Below are 13,604 nucleotides of genomic sequence, written 5' to 3'. Positions count from 1 at the left end.
TGCTGCTGCTACTCTGCATCCTAACCTAAGTCCTACTGGAGTAGAGCATGCTGAAAAGCAAAATCTGGAAACTTACTTTCAAACAAAAAATATTTCACTGGGAGATATTTTTTCAACTTAAAAACCTCCAGGCTACATGCTGCTTCTGAAATGTTGCTTTCCGGATCTTTCTCTGACTTAAGGGCCTAAAAGACTCTTTGTTGGTATCTTCAAGCAGCTGATCTGTCTCAGACCGAAAAATCTCTCAAAGCCACAGACCCTGCAAGCCTACCTGCTCAGTCTGATTTCCCTGTTAAAGTCAAGAAATCAATCCTCCAGACTTGCAAAGGGGCCCTCTTCTAGAAACAGGAGCAGAAATCTAAACTGCAGCTCCCTATCTTTCCTGTTAGTCTTCAATATCCTGGAGAAGTCTAAAGGTGACAATGCCTTGGCAGGCACAGACTTAGGTAAATTTATGGTAAATTGTATCAATCTGTGCCACAACAGTGCATCTCAAAAATCAAAGATCTTTAGTTGCCTCCTGAGTGCGCTTGTGGGACAACAAGGTCTACTTACCTGAGTTTCAGTAAACACAAATTAAAAACTGCATAAAAAAACTCAGTTCCAAACAATGTTTTCTGATGGAAATTTCATGACATGCTCTGTACTTTTATGTATTTTGTGTTCCAATACCCTTGTGCTGGACTGCTGATTCTAGTAAAAGTCACCAAGCCCCTTCGTATCAATGCACTCCAGAATTTGTTACTCCAAAACCATCTGTAAAAGATGGAAAATCAAATCTAGTCTTACTCTAATAACACTAACCTTATCACCTTCTTAGATGCTTATTCTGATGCCTATTTCTTCCAGGTAGAAAGGCTTTCCCTCTAAGCTGACACCCTTGGAAACGGTTGGAGCTCTGAATCATTGATAGAATTGTATTCATTAAAACTCATAAAACTCTCCTGTGCTTCCAGACCGATGTTACTTAACAGAGAAGGGCCGTTTACAGTCGTTTAGACAGCTATGAATGCAGCAGTTACTGCCAAATAAACTATCTGCTGATATCAAGATTGCATGACTCTTAGACCAATCGTAAGAATCAAATAGAGACGTTCTAAATTAAAAGGAAAACTATCAAAGACATTTTACTTTACCTAAATGGACACGGTCTTAATAATATGTATAAAGCCATATGAAGTCCATTTTATTTGCCTCCAACATTTTCCTAACTGAACAGGAAGCTTTTAAAAGAAACAATTATCACTTTGTATCTTATCTGCTGCTTGCAAGTCATCTTGTATCTGAGCCAATCCTTTCACACAACTCTTTATCACTAGTAGGCTGTCATCAAAAAAATAATGACCACTTCATTTTGCAGAATCTTGCTAAGTAATTGTGAATGCAGCATAGGGAAGAAGGAAAAACTTCAGTTTTGAAAGCTTTCATAGAATCCCTAGGTCCTGGTGCTCACTTTTGTCCCTTTCATTAAAAGTTGCTATTCGCTTTTCAATGTTAACCCTGTCAAAACAAGTAGGAATACTCACTGCTATTTGCTATGGCAGTTTGTCACGATAAGGTTTTGTTTTAATTCAAGAATGGTTTGTCTGAACCTGCATTTAACATCATAAATGTTCCTCAAGATCCTTTTTTAACAGGTCTCCAGATACAAAAAGGGGCAGTTTTAGCTCCTTCAGAGTGTTACTAAACTCAGGTGCACTAGGCAGAGACAGTGAGATGAACATGTGGCTTTTATAAGAAGCTAAATAGTGGATAGCATGGAGAAGAGTCCAGTAGAAATTACTTCAGGATGCAGATGTCAGGAAAAAGCAGCACAGTTAAGTTTTATTTAGAAAGATGTAGCTCGCTGACTTACAAAACAGACTGAGGTGGCAAGGCTTGGAATAAGAAGTCTTGTCTAACTTTCTGGTTTTTGCAACAGGGAAGGTACACAAGGAAATCAGCATACTGTCTATGGGTAATCAATAGACATTTTCATACCGGATATGCAAATACCTAGGTGAAATTATTGCAAGAAAAAGGGCTTGGCAGACAAAACTGATCTTAAGGCTCCAACTGTACACAGCTCTAAAATTCAGAAGGAATTTTTATGATTCACTCCTTTACTGTTGCCCAACCTTTTTTGTTGTAGTTGTTGCATCCTACCTTCTCTTTTCACTGTCATTTGGTCTAGATTCTTTCTCCTTCACATCATGTTACAACATTTTATTAGAAAGAATATTAAGACGAGTGTTTTTCCTATGAGGATACTCAAAAACTAAGCAAGTATCCTAGTATGTCAATAAGAAAATGCAACTGGACAAGGCCAGAGGAACTTAATCCAGAGATCCTTACCCACCTTTGGGGGGGGCAGTCTGTGACCTTTCTTTTAACTCAAAGCAGCATATAGTCTTAGGTCTCCTACTCAACTTATTGACCCCAGCTTCCTTTCTTGCTTAAATCAAATCTGCTCTAAGTTTCTTCAAAATCCCAAACTGTTTTCTTCCTTTTTCTCTACAGAAAGAAATTTCAGTAAGAATGAAAAGCCTGAAGCTCATCATGATAAACCAATCCTGCTATGTATTCATATGAAACCAGTGCTGTATAAAGCACTCTGTTCCCACAGTTTCTTCAATTTCAGTATGCTTTCTACCATTTTAACAGAACTGCACTGTTCTTTGCATTGGATGGTTTAAATAAGACCATAAAGACCCTGGAAGACTACTTATTTAACTAGCTCCTAGTAAAGTTTGGAACAGTTATAAAGCTAATAAATGTATAATCTGGTATCCAATCTATTTGAAAAGTCAACTCACTCCATTATAACTGGAAGTTTCTATTACTAAGGTATTAATAGGAAAATAGATACATTACTGAGGTACATTTACACATTTTTTGCTATAATTTAATAAAAAATGCAATATTGATTAGAGATTACAATAAATCAAATGGAAATTCGATTAATAGCTCCACTATGAATGACATCACTAACTATTCAATAATATACCTCTGCATAAAATAATCACACAGTAAATTCCTGTGTTTTAATAAAGTATATAAGAAGTATTGATGTATAATAATAATAATTATTATTAGAGCTCCTACCAGGTATGCAAAGTCTACACTCCAGAAATAAGCCATTAAGTCACAATGAACAATAGATTAGATTATTGATTTTTAGGACAGACATGCAGCATTTAATACCTGGGAGAGGAAATATAGGGATAATTCAGCCATCAGTCATTACACGACCAAATGTAGCTATCCTTTAAGTAATGGAATTTACTGAAGTTGTGACAAAACAGTAACTTCTGTAATAACTCCATCATTATTTACAAGCTGCTTTAATCTTATTGCAGCATATGTTAGACTCCATCAATAATTACTGTTGAATCTTAAAAAGAACAGTGTAGAATTATGAAAAATAAATGAATGATCCAAAGCTATTTTAAACTCCTAAGAGCTTATCCCCTACATGTCTTATTACATGGATTCTCCTCATGTGACCAAGTTGTAAAGGAAATGACATGAGAAATGCATAGCAGAGTTTGGGAGTATGTTTAAAACTTCTGGACAAACCAGCTTGGCTCTTTGCACTCTGCAAACATAAAGAGGCTTTGCTGCAAGGCAACTAGACAGCACAGGAAGCCATGGGATTTTAGCTATGTCTAGTCTGATGCAGCTTTTTATCACAGTGGGCACTATAAACACATCACCCAAAAGAGTTACAGACCATTATGAACAACCATCTGGTTTCTTGACCTGTGTAACAACTATTTAAAAATTGACTATGTACTTCATAAAATATTGATTAATCATTCATCTAACAACCATTTCAAAAAATCTACCTGCAATAAAAACCTTGACCATTAAATTACTCTGTTTCAAGATAAAGATGCACCTTTATTTTTGACTCTTTAACTTAAAATTGGAGCGCTCCAAGAGGAGTTAATACAATTTATCATTGTGTATTAATGCAGCTATCCTAAATCTTACAAAACCCAAACTTTTTTCTTTTTCTGTTTTTTTTTAATTACACAGCAGTTTTTAAATAATAATAATAAAAAAAGCATAGCACCAAGCTGAAAGATACTCTGTGAAGATTCGTGAACTCTGAAACTGAGGGCCAATCTCTAATTACTGCTATAAGCAATCACCATTACGAGTAATGATTTCATGTATGTTAAGACTTCAGTGCTCACTTACCAGCATGTGCACAGGATGCAATAACTTTCAAAACATCAACTCCCAACAAATCCACTCTCTCATGTAACTTCTGCAAACACATCTGCAGATGATTAATTTTCATATAGTCTTTTCAATAGCTCCACTGAGTTCACACCTGTGTGAGAGAGTCTATGATCTGACTTCAGAATCCAACACCTCATAGAAATTCCTGGTGAAATACACCACTGAAGGGCAACATGACTATAAGGAAATCATATACCAGAGAAGAAATGTTTACTTCCGAAATGCTGGGATATGGGATAGATTGAGGGTGTCCTGGGTTAGGCAGTAGCAGTCATTTTTCTCCTTCTTAGTAGCTGGTGCAGTGCTGTGTTTGGCTCTCAGCCTGAGAACAGCACTGATAACAGCGATGTTTTTAGTTGTTGCTCAGTAATGTTTACTCTGACAAAGGACTTTCTGAGTCTCATGCTCTGACAGACAAGGAGGGGCATGGGAAGCCAGAAGGAAGCAGAGACAGGACACCTGACCCAAACTAGCCAAAGAGGTATTCCATACCACAGCACATCATGCCCAGTATGTAAACTGGGGGCAGTTATCCAGAAGGGCTAGATCACTGCCCAGGTTGGGGTGAGTATCGGTCAGCGGGTGGTTGTATTCTCTTCCCTTGTTATTTCCCTTATCATTATTATTATTGGTGGCATCAGCAGTGGTTTGTGTTATCCTTTAGTTACTGGACTGTTCTAACCTCAACCTGTGGGAGTTACATTCTTTCGATTCCCCTCCCCATCCCTCCGGGAGCCAGGGGATGAAGGGATGGGAATGAACGAGTGGTTGCGTGGCTCTGGGTTGCCAGCTGGGCTTAAACCATGACAAGGGGAAGTACCAGGCCTCTCTTAAGAGTGCCCCAGAAGTTACAAAATAAATAATGATGCTTGAGGTATACCAGCCAAGTGAGTTAAAAACATACACTATGATTTCTCCAGAAAGCTGTATTTTGTTTTATTTGTTGCCATGTTCTGCTGCATTCATAATGGCTTTAAGAATTTATGTGTCACTCAGGTGCTAGCAACTGGATTATTGATTTGCACTTTGGAGGGAGAAGATAATGACAATTTAGAAGCTATTTGCTTCCCACACAAACACATCAAAATGTTCTCTCAGCAGCCTGGGGTAGTTCCAGGTTGATGCAATACCTTAGGTTTGTAAAGGAAGTACAAGACCTGGCAGATTCCAAAAGCTGTTCTTTAAACTTTGTTGGGATTTCTAGACAGCAGAAAATGACAATATTCTTTCACATCACTTGTACAAATCTATTTGTTGTAAGACTGGTCTTGATGACTTTATCCTTTTAACATTGTTAAAACAAACCCCTTCTTTCAATGTCTGGAATGGCTGGTCAGCAGCCAGAATTCATGCCCTTTGCAAACCTGATAAATTGGACATGATGCTTAAAGAGAACTATTCCTCTTCTGAAAATTCTCCTGATGTGAAAAGCATTGTCAAAGAGTTTGAATGGTTTTGATATTGTAAAATAAGCTTTAAGCATCTTACCTTCCTCTGATGTTTCTCAGATCTTTAATGATTAGTTCTGGGAAGGCTTGATTGTTGTATTTAGAGTTTCTTAGTATGGATTTCTGAGTCCCTATTAATTCCTTACCATCCTTTTAAAACTGTGTGTAAGTTATTCAAATCAAATATAATGCTAAATAAATGCAGGCATATTCCTGCAGACCAAAGAAAAATATGTATGTTCACAGATGCACACCAGAGGAAATGGTGCAATTGTGTTACAAAGGAATCAGTAATATGATAATGCACTAAACCTGAAATGATCTCCAAATTTTCATATATCTGAGCAAATAAACAGGTCAACATTGTGTGCTTGGGAGAGAAAATACAATAAATGCTCAGGTCTTTTAAGTATACAAACAAAAAACCAAAAAGTAACACATCAGTGCTCTACAGCAATCTGCAAGGAACATTAAAATCTAAGAATACCTATGAAAAAAAAGGAGGGAAGAAGCAAGCAGTAATGTTCACTGACAATACCACTCTATTCCCGTTGGGAGATCGATGCCTATGTTGCATATTGTGTCATATGTATTTTCTCATTGCTATCTATTCAAGTCTAATTTAAGTTGCCCAGTCATTCATGGCCCAGATGGAGATACCTTCCACCTTTGAAGGCTTCAAACATGGCTTGTAGTGTTCTGCATGTATAATACATGAAACTTGCATGAATGGCATCTAGTTTTATTAACCAATTTTCTTAAAACCTCTGTGCAATCAATTCTGATTAGTATTTTTTCTAACTGTAATCTACTAACGCTGTGGGCTTTTTAAACTTACAAACCAGCAAAATGCATTTCAAACAAAGGAAATTCAATCTCCTTAACTGCTATGTAATTAAAAAAACCCAAAATTCCTTCTCTTACAAACCCAGTTATAAATTGCAGTAGTGCTCAACACTGTTGAATAGTTTCAGGGCGCAGTGAAGCAGACAAAGCAGTATGTTCATGATATTCTTCTCTACTACCAAATGCATTTTTTTTGTTAGTCATAAAGACAATACCTTTACTGTCTTCCTTGAAAACTGCACCCAATTCATTGGTGCAAACTCTAAGATGTTATCCAGGCTGTCAAAAGGATTATTTGTAAAGGGAAATTTTCAGGATAAAAAGGGAATAAATAAAACAGGCTTCACATGTCTGCAAGCAGCAATACAATGCTTCTTTCATTTATGTTTTAAAGAAATATGCAGTAAAGCAGCTAATCCCTCTTGGGCAGTCCCTTGATCCTAACTTTAAGATGTCCTCAAGATGCTAAGGAATGCCCATTTTGGCCACGAGTTTTCAGTGCTCTTCGCTCAATTGTGAAGCACCTAGAAGGATTATAATTTAAAAAAATTATGTTTTAGTTTATAGTTAGGTGATACTAAAGCTGCCTAGCAATTCAACAAAGCTAATCCTACATTCAGGAGTTACCTATTCACTGAGATTAAGCCAATTTTACAATATGTAGTTATACAGTCATCTGGAACAAAGTAGGTACCATAGTAGAGAGGCAAAGAAAACAAACAATAAGCAATGTCTGGCAAATGGTGAGCATAATGAGATGTTTAGAAAGAGCAACAAACAGATACATATGCTGTGCGAATAAAATAAGAAACAATGAATCCCAAGAAACAGAAGTGACTGAAGCATGGGGATTATGCAGAAGCATCACCCTGCTACAAGACAAGCTCCTCCAAATTTGCATGGCATCTGTCACCACCAATTCACACAGTCAGTCTAACTAGAGTATATAATGACAGGCAGTTTATACAACACCAGCACATAACATGCCCCTTAGGGCATTTTGTCCTCATGGCATCCCAGTTGAGCAGCACAGCACTACTGCTTGCATGGCACAGATGGTGAAACAAGGCACAGAGCTTTCAATAGCTGTGTAGAAGACACCTATAGGAACGGAAAAGATTGAGCTGGCACACACAAGCCACTGGAAAAACCTTCTTTTCTGCCTCTGCAGGAAACACAGTCAAAAAGCCTTACATGGTGGGTACTGGATACTGCTGCAGAAAAGAGTCACTGATAACTGCAACTATTTACAAGTTAGTACAAATTGGGATGCCTTTTTAGTTTATGTTTATATTAAAATTTGCCTGGACCTTTTTTCTTTTCTTTTCTTTTCTTTTTTCTTTTCTTTTCTTTTCTTTTCTTTTCTTTTCTTTTTTCTTTTCTTTTCTTTTCTTTTCTTTTCTTTTCTTTTCTTTTCTTTTCTTTTCTTTTCTTTTCTTTTCTTTTCTTTTCTCTTTTCTCTTTTCTTTTCTTTTCTCTTTTCTCTTTTCTTTTCTCTTTTCTTTTCTTTTCTTTTCTTTTCTTTTCTTTTCTTTTCTTTTCTTTTCTTTTCTTTTCTTTTCTTTTCTTTTCTTTTCTTTTCTTTTCTTTTCTTTTCTTTTCTTTTTCCTTTCTTTTTCCTTTCTCTTTTCTCTTTTCTTTTCTCTTTTCCTTTCTTTTCTTTTCTTTTCTTTTCTTTTCTTTTCTTTTCTTTTCTTTTCTTTTCTTTTCTTTTCGTTTCGTTTCTTTTGTTTCGTTTCTCTTCTCTTCTCTTCTCTTCTCTTCTCTTCTCTTCTCTTCTCTTCTCTTCTGTTCTCTTCTCTTCTCTTCTCTTCTCTTCTCTTCTCTTCTCTTCTCTTCTCTTCCTCTTTTCTTTTCTTTTCTTTTCTTTTTTCTTTTCTTTTTTTCTTTTTTCTTTTCTTTTTTTCTTTTTTTTTTCTTTTTTTCTTTTTTTTTCTTTTTTTTTTCCCATTTTCTAGGATCACCAAACATTACCTTGCCTTGAATATCCAAAATTGTGATCCCATATTTTAATCAGAACCTTAAAGCTTTAATGCAATCATTAAGTTTTTCTTACAAGATAAATGTCTTCTTATTTTTTAGTTTTTTTAACACAAATAGAAAGTCACTGCCAATGTATTCAATGCTTAGAAATGTTGCTTTGAGGACAACAGCATGCAGAAAACTGACATTTCACAGTCCCTGATCACTGGTCAAAATTAGAGTGCACCAGCCAATACAACCAAATGCGCAAAATCTTTTTTGTTTTCAGAACACCTAAAAAAAAATTAAACATAAGAAGAGACACATACATCGTAACTGTTTTAAACTCATTTTTCATAGGTTCCTAAAACTTGCTGTGGTGCTGATGACAAACAGGAGTTTATGAAGCATTTGTCTCACTTAGACAAATATTTCAGCATTGCAAAAATTCTCCTGCTAAAGAATAGTTCAGCTGTTGGCTTGACTACATTAAATACTGGCAGGAAAATGCAAGCAGGTAGAAAAAGAAGAAAGCTTCTCTTTTGTGCTTATGTAAGTTTAAACTAATTTTTTTAAATTATGTTTGAACGGATATTTGAGTACGATTCAATCTGTTCAAAACTAAAATTACAAAAATGAAGGAAAGTTTACCCCACTGAGTGTTAAAACAGAGATCCTATGAGGCTGTAACATACCTACAGTTCAAATCAAAGTTTGCATCAGAATAGATGTAAGACCAGAGCTTTCTATTTTGCAGCATTTTTCATTTTATTCAGGAGCGAGGGGGATATTTCTCTTACAAAATCTTCATTCCTTTGCAATGCACTATATATGGAGTCGTCATAAAGACACAGTTTCCACTCTGCCTACAAAAGCTTTCCCGGGGGCAGAATAATGAATTTAGTGTGAGAAAACAGGATCTTCAGATTACAGAATTTGAAAGACATCTAAGGTTTTAAGTTTTAATGGTGTTGCTTATTCGAGTCTGCATCTACTATCTTGTCAGTGTCAGGATTACAATACTCCATAATAAAGCATGATGTGGCACATACATCAATCATATTAAAGTCAGTTGGTATTCTGTAACTCTTTGATCAGTTTAAGACTATTTAATTAAATCTGGTACCAGAAAATTGCAGTATTTTCAAGTGCAAAGACACACCTCAGATATACTTGACTCCTTTAAAAGTAACTATACTTGAAAATAGATCCTCCGATAACTCACACCCTGAAAGAACTCAAGCCAGGTAGTTGCAGAAGAAGGAGGTGAAAGGAAGTAGAAACCACACATCAGCAGAAATTCCAAAATAATTTTGTCTTTCTATTATCTAGGGACCCATCGTAATCATAACTGCTGTTGATTCAGAAGACATGAGAGGGTTGCCTTTGCAGGAAAAAGAGGAAGTGTTGCTTGCTTACTGCTTCTTTAAAAACCACCATTCAATCAGACACCAAAGCTTAAAAGCTGTTCGCATGCTTTCCCCATGAAGTCTCATAAGCTGTGGGGATGCTGTGCATTCATACTATGCAAATACCCTTCCAACATCTACTAGAAAATGCAATTATCACATTGCATTACACTTTCTGTCACTAATGATAAGCATCAAATACGCTGAAAAAGCAAGTATAATAACTCTGACCCAATAAAGTCAAAGCCAGGCTGTACTCAGCTCTCTTACCTCCGCCCCCCTCCCCCTCCATGAGTTTTGTCCTAGAACGCTAGATCAAGCCCTCAGGGTAGCTCACCAGTCTGCTGGGAAGAGAACTGAGATTTGCCAAGCATTGCACTTCTCCCACTTCTACATCTGACGTTGACTAAATCTTAGCTGTTCTGACAATTTTTTCCCTCCCTGCAGAAAACTGGGCCACAGTATACAAAATACACCTCTACCTGTTACGATTTTACTTTCCTCAGCTTCAAGCAGTATGTTACCTGGAAGGATGAGACATAGTACTCCTTGAAAAACTTGTGAGATAGGGTTGCAAAATAGTGAGACAGCTGTGTTGAAGCACCATTAAGGTTGTTTCTGACAGCACTCTGCCAGGTATGTCCCTGCAGGTGAAAGAGGGAGGAGATGCCCAAAAAAGGTTTTGGGCAACAAATGACAGCACAAGTCAAAAGTCCGTCAAAAGGGAAGAACATATGCAAACATGTTTAATGAAGCAGAAGTCAGATGCAGACCCACCAGCACAGATCCTCCAAAATCAGGGATAGCATAAGAAATAAGGGGAGACCTTATATCAGTCTTCCATTACAAAAAGGGGGCCTATAAGAAATCTAGAGAGAGACTTTTTACAAGGGCATGTAGTCATGGGACAACAGGGAATGGTTTTAAACTGACAGAGGGGAGATTTAGTTTAGATATTAGGGAGAAGTTCTTCCTTGGGAGGGAGATGATGGTGCCCAGAGAAGCTGTGGCTGCCCCGTTCCTGGCAGTGTTTGAGGCCAGGCTGGACAGGGCTTGGAGCAACCTGGTCTAGTGGAAGGTATCCCTGCCCATGGCAGGGGGGTTGGAAGTAGATGATCTTTAAGGTCTGTTACAACCCAAACCGTTCTATGATATGATAATATGTGAGAATTTTTTTCCTGTCATCCCAGATGCTGTTTCTCCTACTTTCTCTCATGCTTATCTACAATCCATAAGACCACTTTATTGATCAGTCCTGGCCATCAACAAATCCTCAAATAGGTTGCTGTGCACTATCTGCATTTGCTGGGGTAGATCCAGGGCACACCAACAGGTAGGGGATCCACAGCCTTCGCTTCATGCCCTTGCTCTATCACTGACTTCAAAGGACTCTGGAAGCTACTGGAGGGAGTAGGGCATCCTCTCTTTGCTCTTCTATTTAACTGTCAGCACCTAACAGCATCAGTACTGAGACCAGGTACTCAGTGGTTTGTACACTGCTCAAAGCAGTGGTACGTGTCAGCTGAGTGAGGAACAAAAGTGGTCTCATCTTTTAGCAAGCTTTTACATGTAAACCAAGGATGGGCAAGAGCCTCTTGAAGGTTCCTTTCACTGATACTGGCTGCCAGCAATGCTGCTAAGTGGGGCAAAGAAAAGAAAAATATTAGTGTCCTGTACATTCTAATTAATTGCTTATGTGTTTAAAAAAATGTAATATACCAAATCTTCATAAACATTAGGTGACAAATGCCTGACTGTAAGAATACCTCTTGCAATTGAATAAAGAACCATTTAGAAAGCAGTGTACATTATTTGGGAGAGGGACTCAGATTTGATAAGTGGCTAAAAATTAGTTTAATGATTCCCTATTTAGCCTTTAGATCTATTCATAATACGACATTGTTTTTCCAATTAGGGACAGAAATCAGTAATTTAACATTCCTGTCACTACAGATTAGACATCACATGGTATCTCTGTATTATTACAAAGTACATATTTTGAACATAAAAAGGAATTTGTGGAGCCAAGCATAGGATTTCAGTTTTTATAATGAGCCATTCCTCTTCAGGTCAGTTTTCATAACTGTCTACGACAAATTAGTTCAGTGCGAGGAACATGAAATGGGAAAAAAAACCAGAACTGCGAATAACTGCTGAAATTATAAATGTCACATTTTTACAAACTGAAACATAATGGTATTTAAAATGTCCAAACTGTTTGTGACACCTCATCTCCATGACTGCAATCACAACTTCCTTGAATGCACACTGCATACTGGGCAGCTAGCAATCTATTGGCAGTGCAGCTAACAGGGCAATAGGTGCTCAGCAGTTTTTCCTTAAGAGCAAATACTTCAGAATTTTTAATCACAGTGTCACGTTCCATGTAAGACAGTGGGGGAGGAAGAACATTCTGGGGAATCCATGACCAAGGCCCATCATAATATTTACTGACCGTCTCTTTTCCTATGCATGATCAGCTAACATGTTTGCTTCTATATTGTTTTCACACAGAAAAATATTGTCAGGAAAACAGGCAACATTATTTTTAGCTGTTCTGTATGCATCTTTAGGAACTGCAGCAAAGTGTCACACATAATCAATTCTCAAGGTTGTCTCAAAGCTACAAAAATAGGGACCATCCTAACCAAGGCATTTCAGTACATGGCTTGGTGTCTGGAGTAGCTGATAAAAAAAAAAAAAGCACTTCCTTTGGACTCAGAAGCACGTCAATATGAAAAGAAAAACACCTTCAGCATGCCTTAAGATTTACAAGGACTTTTTGGACCAAATAGCTACTATCAATTATCTCTTCATTCACAGCAGGAAATCAGATTTCCTGTTGTTTAATGCTACAATGCTTGACATAAGCCTATGAATTTGTAGTATTTCAGTAAAAATCTATATTGTGGACAAAGAGAGGAAGAAATAGACGTTTTATCAAATGTAGCAGAGAGAACATCTCTTCAGATACTATCTCTCTGGTTTTGACTGATTTTTAATTTAAAATTGTGTCTTAATGTGTCTAATCAACAAAGGAAGGAAAGTAAACTTAGAAGTAAATTTTTTTTATTTTCCAGCTGTAAAAAAATTCATTCTTTTTTCATGTCAGTCTTGCCTACGGGAAAGACAATTTATAACTCTGTCACAGGCTGCAAACCTATTCATTATTCATACATTTAGAAGACTAAAAGTCTTGTTTTAGTCCTTTGCTTGCAACAAATTTGAGACATCTCATTCTTGATAGTGTTTATTTGGTTCCTTCTGAGCTTATTGTGGGTTTTTCCCCATTTTTCACATTCCTTTCTCTACCTAATGGGATAAAGTAGTGACCTATTGTCAGAACAGCCTCTCAGTTTCCCCAGGGAGCAGAGATGCATGGAGTAAAATACTAAGCCAATTAAAAAAAAACCCAAACAACTACCCTTAACAAAGATGTGGAGCCATAGTCCATTGTTGGAACAACTCCTGTAACTCACTGCTACTCAATTCACAGCCCTTGTGCTAGCCAAGCTTCTTCATCACATTAGGTATGCCTCATGTCAATTTTATGTTCTGTCTGAACTGAAATCAGAGCCAAGTCTTGCTTCCTCAGCCTACAGATCATTAGACTGTGAGATCAGACATTTTCTTAAACAAGGTCCAGCCCTTGTGCAGCAACAGGATAGAAATAAGTCTGAGGAAAAATGAGAAGACGAGCAATCAGCTG

The 13,604-nt window shown here is 37.1% G+C and overlaps 1 protein-coding gene across 1 annotated transcript in view; it reads right to left on the bottom strand.

Annotated features, from left to right (window-relative positions):
* Window positions 1–13,604, bottom strand: part of PLPPR1 (phospholipid phosphatase related 1) — a 130,844-nt gene that overhangs the window by 54,844 nt on the left and 62,396 nt on the right. The window lies entirely within an intron of this gene.

The sequence above is a fragment of the Neopsephotus bourkii genome, unplaced genomic scaffold (genome assembly GCF_033783945.1).
Source record: "Neopsephotus bourkii isolate Nb327-2 ecotype Australia unplaced genomic scaffold, CSIRO-AGI_Nbou_v1 NB_1530, whole genome shotgun sequence".
In the NCBI taxonomy this organism is placed as follows: domain Eukaryota; kingdom Metazoa; phylum Chordata; class Aves; order Psittaciformes; family Psittacidae; genus Neopsephotus; species Neopsephotus bourkii.
This window is presented reverse-complemented; position numbering and strand designations above follow the sequence as displayed.